Below are 12,084 nucleotides of genomic sequence, written 5' to 3'. Positions count from 1 at the left end.
TGTCAGCAGTTTTCTTCATTTAGTATGAATAATGTTTCACATCTCACATCACGTCTAATAGTGATGGCACTGACCAACTGCATGCAGTAAACTATGGATTATTCATTGCACACAACAATATCACGCCACAAATGTTTGCTTTTGTCATTTACACAATGATATTATTAGAACCTACAGACTGCAGTTTTCCCCCTATTAAATAGACAGTGTTCTTACAGAACAGATTGCTTGTCAGTGCCCTCTATCACTAACTTCAAGTATGTGCACGCACGCGTGCGCGCGTGCAATGCAGACAAATTAAGAAGTGAAATATTTCCAGCTTATAGAACGGAGTTTGCTATCTTTGTGCAAAACATTATTGAGTCACGCAATTTTTAAATGAAGATAGAGCCACCTTCATAGTGTAATGCAATAAACTAGTGCTCATAGTTATAAGTTTAAGATTTTTTTACACTTTTGTGTGTGTGTCTCAGTCATACTACTTTACTGATATGTTTAGTGTTCCTCAGATCAACGCTTTATCTTTGTACCCAGTGGAAGAACAAAATTCTGGTTCTGGTACTACCACTGAAAGGTAAATATATAATAAATTGTAATAATCAGATGACCACCATCTGAAAAAATTATCTTCAGTTCACTAAATCAATGAATATTCCTGCAATATTATTACTTAAACAGCTGGACATTCAACAATGGCGGGACTTGCCTCTTCATTAATTACCTCATAGCTTGTTTGTAATTCAGATCCTTGGAGCCAGATCTTTCATATAAAGTACAATTTTTGAAATGTCACCCTTAGATGCAGTAACAATAATCTTCTAATGTCTTCCCTACAATTGCTGACTAGCTCCAACAATTACTGGTAGCTAAAATGAAATCAATCTAATCGCAAATACATTTCCTTTTTGCCCCCTGCTAGTAGATTTTGCCATTGATTAAATCTCTCTCTTGCTCAGATATACAAGTCACACTAACTTTTCTTCCATTAATGGGCACATGAGCAGTATGGAATTATAGTCACAACTTATATTGGAATTGTGCTGAGGTGATATACAATATTCTAAATGATTACTCAAGTTTTTAACATAATCAGCTGACTGTAGATCAGTTAGACTTTTAAGAAACTATGTACTCACTGGCATGAAACACTACGAAGTCCTAGGTCAAATTGAAGTATTTGAGAAACAAAGTGATTTATCCAAAACTTACTTTCATATTTTGCAAAAGAGCTCTCAGTGTTGTATACATGTAGCCTTGACTAAAATTGCATGGTGAATGCTCAATATGCCTAATAGGGGAAGTTCATATGGCAACAGCTTGTAGGCAAACATGGCCACTACCAGGGACTCTGTCACACCCATTAATGTTTCCCCCCCACATTGGGAAGAGAAAAAGAGTGCCAGATCTGAGGTGCAAGATGGATGCAGAAGAGTCTTAGTCCCTTAACAAAGTTCCAAGTTATCGCATTATTTTCAGAGGAACTTAAAATCCCATGTGCACTCAGGCAACTTAAGAACAACCATTGGAAAAATAAAACCTCACTTGTATCCATTTCAGCACTAATAGTTACATGTGGCTGCTAGAGAGCATCAATTCCTATATTTTTAGAATCTGTCACTTTTTTTGAGGTAGTTGCCACTAGATCGCCTTTACTGTGTGCATCTTGGGATACTTGACAACAAAATGCATAATTTCAACCTCTGTCTTGTAGTACTGTTTACACTTTGCTTCCCAAACTGGAGAGCTGCAGTGATTCTGAGTTGCACATTGAATTTAGCAACTTGATGTTAAGAAGAATGTGGTGTCACTTCATTAGAAACTGATAGTGACGACAGTTCGTCAGATGACTGACAGGAGCTCACCAGTGGTACAAGAAATCTGTCCATTGTGCTCCACCCAGCTCCTTCAAGATTTCCATTCACAGGAAACCATTGTGAAACACGTGGTTCAACTTCACATATGAACAGAAACTTGAAATTTTTAACTCATTATTTTCAGCATTAAAAGTTATCTTCTATATGTCTATGTGTAATATCATTCATTATAGGACTTTTACATTAATAAAAATACTATTTTTTTAAACATAGTTTGCAACAAAATCATGTATGCTAGGGGGTTAATTCAGAACACACTTGGAAAGTATTCTACCTATGCCAGTGCATATACATGCATGTTGTTGCAGTGTTTCTTTGAAGAAGCTTAAGAATATGTGCTCTAACACAACCATTGTCAATTGTTGTCTTCTGAATTTCTTTACGCATGACTTTGTTGATGTGTCTACTTACAGAAATGAAAGTAAACATTGTCTGGACTACACTCTCTACTCTCTTTACTTTAGATTTGGAGGAGGAAGGGGGGATGGGGGATGTGGGTAGCATCATTGTTGAAGACTTACTTCATCTCTGTCCAATTAGTGGAACTGTGTTTCTTAAACATGTTAACTATCAGTTCCCAGAACACTTGATGGATGAAATGCCCTTAATCTAAAAATACAAAACTGCACATTCTTCAGAAGCAGCTGCTGACAGTTTTACTGACTCATCACCATTAGTCTTAATTACGCATGACATATCAATGGATGATAAAATACTATCAATATGCCTCATTACATCCAGGTAGAGGTGAGCAGTACAGCACCTCCACCCAGCAGGTCATTTGGGGACTGTCAGCTGATTGATTTAAGACCAAACAGACGCAAGCTCATTCTTACTTCTGTTCGACAGCTAATGTATTGTTCTCCACAGCTAGCTAAAGTATTGATGACTACTCTGCTCTGCCATTGTTGTTTGTAGATATTCTTTGGACTGATCATGTAACTTGTTCACAATGATTGGAACTACTTGGGACCTGAGTATGGTGAGGCCCACCTACCGCTATAAGGTCTACATCTACCGTCTCTAATACCATTTCAGCAAAGTTGTTGCTTTCATCTCTGTCTACAAGGGATTCTCACCATCATAATCCAGGTTGTGTTAATTCCTATTGATTTTATTTGTAGTCCTGAAAAATACAAAAGTTGTTGCTTTCATCTCTGTCTACAAGGGATTCTCACCATCATAATCCAGGTTGTGTTAATTCCTATTTATTTTATTTGTAGTCCTGAAAAATACACAAGATCAGTAACTTTATGAACTGAGCTCATTTATTCTGTGTTTCAGTGCATTCAATAAAGTGTTGATGGATAACATTTGTAATCCATGACCTATTTTGTGGAATTAATGAAAAATCTTGGCTTGAAAGCAGAATAATACCGAAAGTCCAAATATCTATCACAAGATGGAGTCACTTTCAAAACACTTCTGAGTAACAAACTATAATATGAACTCAAGTTCAGCCCAATGACTGCTAGCTAATGGCCACCACACAGGGTATGGTTAGGCAAGCTTTTCCAGAACTACACAACCCAGTCACACTAATGTGATCACCACCTATTTAACCACTCACAGATGGCAGGCAGTAGCACTAGCAGTGGAGGTTAGATGAAGTGTGTTAGGGGGATGCAGAAAATAGTCCAGTCATTATTGTAATGCAGAAATGGAGCCATTTACCTCACTCCCAAAACAGAACAATCATTGAATTTCAGGCCAAGAGTGGAAGCACATCCAAAATAGCAAAGTCTGTAAGCTGTTCATGTGCCACTGCAGTTAAAGTATACTGTGCATTGCAAAATGGCACTATCCACAACTGGCACCCCGGCAAATGACGCGCGCAACTGTCAACCCATATAAACCAAGGGATTGTCAACAATGTCCTCAATGCCCGTTCAGTGAACGTTGCTGCATATGCACCCATGCTCACTGCTGCTCATTGGCAAAAAAGGCTGCAATCTGCACACCAGTACCACAACTGGATGTCCAATGACTGACAAGTGGCCTTTTCAGCTGAATTCATCAAGCATATGACTACTGGTGCACAGGGCATGAAACATCTCAAAGCAAACACCCTGTGACAATCATTCAAAGGGTCCAGTCTGGAGAAGGGAGTACTATGGTCTCGGGAATGATTTTGTGGCATTCCCTGGGTGATTGTTGTCATTTTTAAAGGAACAATGGATCAACACAGGTATTCATCTATCCTCTGTGACCATATCCACCCCTACATGCTGTCTGTTTTTCCTTGGCACAATTCCATCTACCAGCAGGACAATGAAATGTGACACACTTCACCGTGTACATGCATGGTTTGAAGAGCACCAGGATGAATTTACCATGATGCCCTGGTCACTAAATGCCCCAGATTTACACCCAATCAAGACCCTATGGCAGCACCTCGATCAGGCTGTATGTGCTGTGGATCCTCAACTGAGTAACCTAGCACAGATGGCCATGGAGTTGGTATGGCTCCACATCCTTGTCAGCACCTTCCGGAACCCCCACTGACACTCCTGTTGCAGAGGTCCATGCTGTGAAAGGTGGTTGTTCAGGATTTGCACAAGCGGTCACATCACTGTAACTGGACAGTGTACTAATAAGCACACATGGAAGAAGCTTGCAATGTTAGACTGGCTGCTGTCACTGCTGGTCTTTCTTGAAAAGATGGGTTTTTTTTTTTTTTTTTTTTTTTTTTTTTTAGGGCGCAAAACTTCTATGGTCATTAGCGCCCAGCCCGTGACGTAGGAAACAGGAAAAAAACGAAATTTAAAACCAGCAGCAATGGGAACAAAGTCATAAAATTTGAGAAACTAAAGGCAGAAGGAATGCTTAAAAATCCACTATAGAAAAGGGGTTGGTTGTCCCCAAAAAAAAAAAAAAAACCTTCAAATGACTGACGTCATTTCACTGTCACTAATAAACTGGAGAACGCGGTCGGCTGAGCGCGTGTCATCTGCTAAAATCGACGATAGATCAGGCGATAGCTGTAGACGGGAGCGTAACGGATTAAAATAGGGGCATTCAATTAAAAGGTGTCTGACTGTCCACAGCTGAGAGCAGTGGGGACAGAGTGGGGGAGGATCACCGCTTAAAAGATGTCGATGGCTAAAAAGACAGTGCCCTATCCGGAGTCTAGCTAAAATTACCTCCTCCCGACGACGCGTTCGGGAGGAAGAGGTCCAAGCGCAAGGAAGGGCTTTCACTTCCCGCAATTTATTATGGGGAAGTGTTGACCAATGCGCATGCCATAAATGAGCAACTTGGCGACATAAACCGCTCCGTAGATCGGTAATGGGAAGCGACTGAATAGCTGGCCGAGGAAGAGAGACTGCAGCCTTGGCCGCTATATCGGCCGCCTCATTCCCACAGATACCAGCGTGTCCCGGGAGCCAGAGGAACGCCACCGAGACGCCCCCCAGGTGGAGCAAGCGCAGACAGTCCTGAATCCGGTGGACCAGAGGGTGCACAGGGTAAAGAGCTTGGAGACTTAGGAGAGAGCTGAGAGAATCTGAGCAGATTACGTACTGTATCCGCTGATGGCGGCGGATGTAGTGGACAGCCTGGAGAACAGCGTAAAGCTCCGCAGTATAAACCGAACACTGGTCGGGAAGCCGAAAGTGATTTGGGGTGTCGCCAACAATATAGGCACTCCCTACACCTAATGATGTTTTCGAGCCGTCGGTGTAAATAAATGTGGCGTCCGTCATTTGTGCACATAGAGCAGCAAATGCCCAACGGTAAACAAGTGTAGGGGTACCATCCTTGGGAAATCGACATAGGTCTCTGAGCAAGTCGATCCGGGGACGGAGCCAAGGCGGTGCTGTACCCCAAGTTGTCAAGAAGGTTTTAGGAAAGCGGAAGGAAAGGGAATGGAGCAGTTGACGGAAGCGGACTCCCGGGGGTAGTAGGGAGGAGGAGCGGCCTGCATACGCTACATCAAAGGAGGCGTCGAAAAAAAGGTCATGGGCTGGATTAGCAGGCATGGAAGACAGATGGCTAGCATAACGACTCAGAAGGACTGCCCACCGATTGGACAGCGGAGGTTCAGCAGTCTCAGCATAAAGGCTTTCCACAGGGCTGGTGTAAAAAGCTCCAGACACTAAACGTAATCCACTGTGGTGGATAGAGTCGAAACGCCGAAGAATAGACAGCCGAGCAGAGGAGTAGACTATGCTTCCATAATCCAATTTCGAGCGCACTAAGGCGCGATAGAGGCGGAGAAGGACCACTCGGTCCGCTCCCCAGGAGGTACCATTCAGGACACGGAGGGTGTTAAGGGAACGCAGACAGCGAGCCGAAAGATAGGAAACGTGGGAGGACCAGCACAGTTTTCTGTCAAACATGAGACCCAAGAATTCAGCGACGTCGGAAAACGGAAGGTTGACAGGACCTAGATGTAAGGAGGGCGGAAGAAACTCCTTACGTCGCCAAAAATTAACACAAACGGTCTTACTGGGTGAGAAACGGAAGCCGGTTTCGATGCTCCATGAGTGGAGGCGATCGAGACATCCTTGAAGACGTCTTTCAAGAAGGCTGGTCCGTTGAGAGCTGTAGTAGATCGCAAAATCGTCCACAAAGAGGGAGCCCGAGACATCAGGAAGGAGACAATCCATAATTGGATTAATGGCGATGGCAAACAGTACAACACTCAGCACGGAGCCCTGGGGTACCCCGTTTTCTTGGGAGAAAGTACGGGAGAGAGTAGTGTTCACCCGCACCCTAAATGTGCGCTCTCCCATAAATTCGCGAAGAAAAAGGGGCAGCCGGCCCCGAAAGCCCCAAGAGAACAGTGTGCGGAGGATGCCTGTCCTCCAACAGGTATCGTATGCTCTCTCCAGATCAAAAAATATTGCTACCGTTTGGCGTTTCCGGAGAAAATTGTTCATGATATAAGTGGAGAGAGCAACAAGATGGTCAGCTGCAGAACGATGCTTTCGGAATCCGCATTGGGCTGGTGTTAAAAGACTGCGGGATTCCAGCCACCAAGCTAAACGGTAATTCACCATATGCTCCAAAACCTTACAGACACTACTCGTGAGAGAAATGGGGCGATAACTAGAGGGGAGATGTTTGTCCTTTCCAGGTTTCGGAACGGGAACGACAATAGCTTCCCGCCATCGCCTGGGAAAGGTACTGTCGGTCCATATTCGATTATAAAGGCGAAGGAGGTAACGCAGACTATGGATTGATAAATGCACCAACATTTGGACATGGATACCATCCGGTCCTGGGGCGGAGGAGCGAGAAGAAGAGAGGGCATGTTGGAGTTCCCGCATGGAGAAAACAGTATTGTAGCTTTCGTGATTTTGAGAGGTGAAAGAAAGATGTCGCACTTCCGCTGCACGTTTCTTCGGGAGAAACGCTGGCGGGTAATTTGAAGAACTCGAAATCTCAGCAAAGTGCTGACCCAACGAGTTAGAAATTGTGACGGGGTCCACTAAGGTATCAGGCGCGACAGTGAGCCCAGAGACCGGGGAGAAACTAGGCGCGCCTGAGAACCGTCGAAGCCGACTCCAAACTTCCGACGAGGGAGTGAAGGTGTTAACTGAGCTAATAAAGAATTTCCAGCTTGCGTTCTTGCTATCGCGGATGACGCGACGGCATCGCGCACGGAGCTGCTTATATCGGATACAGTTGGCCAAAGCTGGATGGTGACGGAAAATGCGAAGAGCACGTCGCCGCTCACGTATTGCGTCACGGCATGCCTCGTTCCACCAAGGAACTGGGGGGCGCCGGGGCAATTCGGAGGTGCGTGGTATTGAACGTTCCGCAGCTGTGAGAATAACGTCGGTAACATGTGTGACCTCATCGTCGACGCTGGGAAAGCGACGGTCATCGAATGTCGCTAGAGACGAAAAAAGTGTCCAATCGGCTTGGGCAAACTTCCAGCGTCGCGAGCGCATATATGGCAGTTGAGGCTGCAGTCTAAGAACACATGGAAAGTGGTCACTCGAGTGTGTATCATCAAGGGCGAACCATTCGAAGCGCCGAGCTAGCGGAACAGTACCGACCGCAAGGTCCAAATGAGATAAATTTGTCGTGGAGGCAGACAAAAATGTGGGGACCCCAGTGTTGAGGCAGACTAGATCCGCTTGGTGGAAGACGTCTAGCAATAGTGAGCCACGTGGACAAGGATGCGGAGATCCCCCAAGCGGGTGGTGGGCATTGAAGTCCCCAACCAGCAAATAGGGGGGTGGAAGCTGATCAAGAAGATGAAGGAGATCAGCTCGTGCCATTGGTGTGGACGATGGAATGTATACCGTACAAAGAGAGAACGTGTATCCAGAAAGGGAAAGATGGACGGCGACAGCTTGGAAGGAACTGTTTAAGGGGAGTGGGTGATAATGGAGAGCATCATGGAGCAGAATCATGAGTCCTCCATGGGCTGGAGTGCCTTCAACAGAGGGGAGGTCATATCGGACGGACTGAAAATGAGGGAGAACAAAGCGGTCATGGGTACGCAGCTTTGTTTCCTGAAGACAGAAGATGACCGGCGAGTAGGATCGTAAGAGGATCGACAATTCATCCCGATTGGTTCGAATGCCGCGGATATTCCAGTGGATAATGGACATAGGGTGAACAGGAAATGGAGGAACGTGACCAAGGGTGCTGTCAACTCAACAACTGCTCAGAGCTTGCGACCGACAGCATGGAATGGCATTCAGTCGAAGGCAGAAGATCCTGATCCATAGGTTGGTCAGAAGCAGCTCCTGCCACCAGCGATTGGCCGGTTGACCGGCCACCAGCAGTGCGCCTCGGCGACACAGAAGACGGCCGAGGGCGATTTCCGCCAGGTGGTGCTGTAGATGGGACATGCCTTGGCGGAGAAGGAGAGGAACTGTGTTTCTTCATAGCCTTCTTGGAAGTATGATGTTTAGATGAAGGAGGAACCGATGGTTGTGAAGTTGCGGTACGTAAAAACTCTTCACGAGAATGCTCTTTCTTCGAAGACTTGGCGTCTGACTTTTGGGCTCGAGATTTAGCAGAACCCGACGAAGGGTGAGCCATTGAGTGGGCAGGCGAAAGTGGTGAGGTTGAACGGGCGATCTTTGCGCTGGCCGATCTGACGACCGTGGTACTAAAGGTGAGGTCGCAAGTCTGCGTGCCGCCTCCTTTGTTGGCCGAGGAGAATCAAGGACAGAGCTGTATTTTCCTTTCTGAGGCACGGTGGGCTGTCGACTGGCGAATAATTTTCGAGCAGCAAAGGTCGACACCTTTTCCTTCACTCTTATTTCCTGGATGAGCTTTTCGTCCTTATAAACGGGGCAATCTCGAGAGGAAGCAGCGTGGTCACCCATACAGTTGATGCAGCGAGGGGATGGAGGTGGGCAAGCACCCTCATGGGCATCCTTGCCACACGTAACACATTTGGCCGGATTGGAACAGGACTGGCTGGTGTGATTGAACCGCTGACATCGATAGCAACGCGTAGGGTTTGGGACATAAGGGCGAACGGAAATTATCTCATAGCCTGCTTTGATTTTTGATGGGAGTTGAACTTTGTCAAATGTCAAGAAGACGGTGCGGGTTGGAATGATGTTCGAGTCAACCCTTTTCATAACCCGATGAACAGCCGTGACGCCCTGGTCAGACAGGTAGTGCTGAATTTCTTCGTCAGACAATCCATCGAGGGAGCATGTATAAACGACTCCACGCGAGGAATTTAAGGTACGGTGCGGTTCCACCCGGACAGGGAAGGTGTGGAGCAGAGAAGTACGCAGCAATTCTTGAGCCTGGAGGGCACTGTGTGTTTCTAACAACAGGGTGCCATTCCGTAATCTGGAACAAGACTTTACAGGACCCGCAATTGCGTCGACACCTTTCTGAATAATGAAAGGGTTGACCGTGGAAAAGTCGTGACCTTCGTCAGACCGAGAAACAACAAGGAACTGTGGCAACGATGGAAGAACCGTCTGTGGCTGAGACTCGGTGAACTTACGTTTGTGAGCAGACATAGTGGAAGGTGAGGAAACCATTGCGGAAGAATCCCCCATGATTACCGGTGTCTCCGATGGCGCGCTCCTCCCTTGTGGGGGCCCTCACCGAGGGCACACCCGCCTTAGGTGATTGTTCACACCTCAGGTCACACCTCCCGACAAACGGACGGAGGGACCAATCGGCACTTTCGGAAGGTATCAGCTCGGGTAATCACCCCTCCCTGGGCCTGGCCGTTACCAGGGGGTACGTACGTGTCCTACCTGTCTACCCGGGGCGGGGAATTACGCGTTACCCCGTCACCGGCTACGCATGGAAGTGCGTGGGTCGGCCTTCAGACACGCACAGGGAGCAAAAAAGAGAAAGGGAAAGGAAAGAAGAGGGGGTCTCAAACGCCGCAGCGGAGAAAAGGGCAAGGAGAAGAGGGAAGGAAAAGAGAAGGACAGAGGAAGGACGAGGACCTGTAAGTGTAGAAGGCAAGGAATTTGAAACAGTTTCGAGCGTCCGTCTCCGGACGTAGGCACAAACCATACTCCCAGAGGGGAAGAAAGGGAAGGAAAGAGCCAGAGGTGAGGGGGGGGGGGGGGGGGCGGAAGATGGGGGACGGGGAGGGATGCGGAAAGGGAAGGGAAGGTATGCAGCCCGGAAAGGAAGGAGGGCCACATTAGCTCGGGGTCCCGTGCTCGCTACGCACGTGTCCACAAAAGAGTTGTGGACCCCCTGGGGGGTTGAAAAGATGGTGGTTCTATAACAAGATAGTTTATCAAGGAACAACAACACCCATTTAAGTGTTTAATGTCCAAGACGTTTGCTGACTGAAGAAGATAAGTGAGATCACAGATAAATCACAGTGTTTCAAATGTTTGCACAATTTCATAGAATTTTCTGTTATTCCACTCACTCTTGCACATGCACAAAGTGCATGCAATCTACAGTAGAAGTATTTGGTTGTTCAACATGCATTTTTTAAAATTTAGATATTGTCAAATTGTGGAAGCTTATGTGTAGTAATGCCTCGACATAAAAACTGTGCTTCAGCATTCTAATAGATCAATGACAATTATTTTAATGAAGAATGACTTTTTACCATGGCATTGCATGGTGTCATGTAAGAATGTCATCACAAATTATAACATTCAGTTCAATTTTTATTTCACCTGGTTCTCCCACATCCAACAATGCATTATGATACAGGCATCATCGTACAAGATGCAATGCCATGCATTATGATACAGATATCATAATGCAATGCCATGCATTATGATACAGGTATCTTCATACGAGCTGCAATGCCATGGTAAAAAGTCATTCTTCATGAAAATAATTGTCATTGATCTATTAGAATGCTGCAGACAGTGTTTCAAATGTTTGCACAATTTCATAGAATTTTCTGTTATTCCACTCACTCTTGCACATGCACAAAGTGCATGCAATCTACAGTAGAAGTATTTGGTTGTTCAACATGCATTTTTTAAAATTTAGATATTGTCAAATTGTGGAAGCTTATGTGTAGTAATGCCTCGACATAAAAACTGTGCTTCAGCATTCTAATAGATCAATGACAATTATTTTAATGAAGAATGACTTATTACCATGGCATTGCATGGTGTCATGTAAGAATGTCATCACAAATTATAACATTCAGTTCAATTTTTATTTCACCTGGTTCTCCTACATCCAACAATGCATTATGATACAGGCATCATCGTACAAGATGCAATGCCATGCATTATGATACAGATATCATAATGCAATGCCATGCATTATGATACAGGTATCTTCATACGAGCTGCAATGCCATGGTAAAAAGTCATTCTTCATGAAAATAATTGTCATTGATCTATTAGAATGCTGCAGCATAGCTATTGGCCACTTTCATGATTGGTGAAGCACAATGACTTCCACTGGATGCTCACAGAGATGACGTATTAAGTGTTTCCCTTAACATTGTCTGTTTATATACCTCATCAAACATTCAGGAGGCACTGAAAGGCCCAGATATAAGTATTAACTCTGCATTTGTCACTTAGCACATCCTGATCTGCTTCAGGTTTCTAGTAATACTTTGTTCTGTTCTAGCAATTCCTTTAAAAGTTACAGTCATAAATGTCTTCTGCTATAGTATTTTATGATGCTTGTATGGTGTAATTGTGCACAAAAAGAGAGAAAATACAGTCTCATTTAAATTAAACAATGTGGTTGTAGCTTAGATGATATTTTATTTTATTTGAGGTACATAATGCAAAAAGGGGTCATTCTCTTGGAGCAATGTGAATAA

At 45.1% G+C, this 12,084-nt stretch overlaps 1 protein-coding gene across 3 annotated transcripts in view; it reads right to left on the bottom strand.

Annotated features, from left to right (window-relative positions):
• The window catches only part of LOC124555557 (transmembrane protein 43 homolog), a 248,401-nt gene that overhangs the window by 203,798 nt on the left and 32,519 nt on the right, over nt 1-12,084 (bottom strand). The window lies entirely within an intron of this gene.

Source organism: Schistocerca americana, chromosome X (genome assembly GCF_021461395.2).
Source record: "Schistocerca americana isolate TAMUIC-IGC-003095 chromosome X, iqSchAmer2.1, whole genome shotgun sequence".
Taxonomy (NCBI): domain Eukaryota; kingdom Metazoa; phylum Arthropoda; class Insecta; order Orthoptera; family Acrididae; genus Schistocerca; species Schistocerca americana.
Note: the sequence above shows the minus strand (reverse complement) of the source record. Positions and strands in the feature narration are given on the sequence as shown.